Raw genomic sequence first — 2,333 nt, forward strand, 5'->3', positions numbered from 1 at the left:
AAGAAATTGGCTATTCATTTACCATTTATAATGGGAGATCCTTTAGTGGTAAGGAATCCCCTTTCCTTCCAGATACTGGCGTGACAGTGGGCAATAAGGCAAGAATATTTAGAATCCGTAAAAATATGAACTGTCTTTCCCTTAGCCAAATGGAGTGCCTGAGCTAGAGCAATGAGCTCTGCTTTTGGGGAGGTGGTGCTGTCCAGGAGGCGCTGGGCTTCCCAGACTCGGTCAAGTGAGACTACAGCATAGGCAGCCCACCGCTGTCCTTGCATGTCAACAACAGAACTGCCATCAACAAATCAAATTAGATCAGGGTTGATCTGAAAGTCTGAGACGAGGCAGCGTTAATTCCTCAACCACTTGTGGGCAGGAGTGACTGTCGGGTGCTGACATTTCCTGAGGCAGGAGAGTCGCTGGGTTTAAGAAGGGAGACTAACGCAGATGTACGTCAGGGTTTTCAATAAACACATGATGGATTTCTTGCACGCGGCCGGGAGAGAGGAAAGACGGGGGCGTGGTGTGAGAGAAGGTCATGTAACCTGTGAGTAGATACAGTTTGGAGAGGTTCTCCTAAAGTCAATTTGGGAGCATCCTTGGTGAAAGCAGCTGCAGCCACTAGGGCCCGGAGGCAAGGTTGCCATTCCGATTGTCCTATCTAATTGGATAGATAAGCTATCAGTGAGTGGGTGGGTCCCAAGGTTTGAGTGATGACCCCAACTGCCACACCTGTCTTTCATCAGTGTAAAGGAAAACAGGCTTTTCGGGGTTTGGTGAATGTAAAGGTGGAGACTGGAGGAGGGTTTTTCGGAGCTTGTCAAAGGCTATCTTGTCTGACTGGGAGGAATCTAGGGGCCCGGTAGGGGTGGCTCTAGCAGCTTCGTACAGAGGCTTAGCAAGCAGGGAAAAGTTTGGGATCCAGTGTCTGAAAAATCCTACAAAGCCTAAGAAGGAAAGTATTTGGTCTGCGGTTTCAGGGACTTGGAGTCCCTCTACCGCCAGGCAACAGTCAGCTGTGAGCTCCCGGTGGTGGGGGTGAGGCGCAAGCCCAGGTAGGTGACAGATGTGTAGGAGAGCTGAGCTTTGGCGTGTGACACCGGATGGCCTTTAGAAGCTAAAAGTTTAAAAGCCGGGCCGTGTATTCTAGCGAGCTGGCCTCAGATGGAGTATACAACAGCAAATCATCTACATGTTGCAGCAAGGTAGATGGCGAGAGGGGACAGTTTAGCAAATCTGTGGCCAGTGGTTGGCCAAAAATAGGGGGCGAATATCGGAATCCTTGGGGGAGGATATCCCAAGAGTATTGGGAGGTAGTACCAGCGTCTGGGTCTTCCCAAGTAAAAGTGAACAGGTACTGACAAGCGGGATCCAGCAAAATTGTGAAGAAAGCGTCTTTCAGATCAAGTACGGAAAAGTGGGTAGTACTAGGGGTAATACGGGACAGGAGGGTGTAGGGGTGAGGGACGATGAGGTGAATGGGGACTACAGCTTTGTTGATAAGACGTAAATCCTGCACTAAGCGATAGGAACCATCTGCTTTTCTAACCGGCAAGATAGGGGTGTTGCAGGGAGAGTGTACAGGTATAAAAAGCCGCTTAGCAAGGAGGTGCTGAATGATAGGTTTTAGGCCTTTACGTGGGTGAGCGAAATTGGGAACTGGGGGTGGGACGGGAAGGTGAAAGGGTCTTTAAGGCAGATAAGGATGGGTTGATGATGTGTAGCGATGACAGGCCGGGAAGTGTTCCATACTTCTGGGTTTACCCAGTGCGGTAGCAGAGTCAAAGCGGGTGTGGTGAGGGAGCGGTGCTGGAGGGTGTTAACAAAAAGGGAGCTGAGGAAGGAGAGGTGGGTCGCAGGCAGTTCCACTGAAGGCTGACTCCTAGCTTAGAGAGCAGATCTCTACCCAGTAACGGCGCAGGGCATGAAGGCATTACTAGGAAGGAGTGGGAAAGAGGGGAGCCCCCATGTCCAAGAACAAAGGGGGAGTTATTAGGGGTTTTGAGGGTTTGCCATCTATTCCCATAACCGTGACTCGGGAAGGAGAAGTTGGGCCCGAGGAGGAAGGGAGAACTGAGAAGGTAGCCCCCGTGTCCACGAGGAAAGAGAATGGTTTGCCCGCTACCTTGATGGTCACCTTTGGTTCAGCGAGGGTTACTGGGGTCATTGAGTCCAGGTTCCATCAGTCTTCGTTGGTTACTGGAACCAGCAGAGCCAACGGCGTGTCGGGGTTTGGAGGGACGGTCCCTCCACAGCTAGGCATCGAGGGGCAGTCGCTTCTCCAATGGCCCTGCTGACCACACACTGGGCAAGGCTTACTGGGTGGTCAGGGCTGC

This window comes from Echinops telfairi, unplaced genomic scaffold (genome assembly GCF_000313985.2).
Source record: "Echinops telfairi isolate 266 unplaced genomic scaffold, ASM31398v2 ScPeMD7_7469;HRSCAF=8507_1, whole genome shotgun sequence".
NCBI lineage: Eukaryota > Metazoa > Chordata > Mammalia > Afrosoricida > Tenrecidae > Echinops > Echinops telfairi.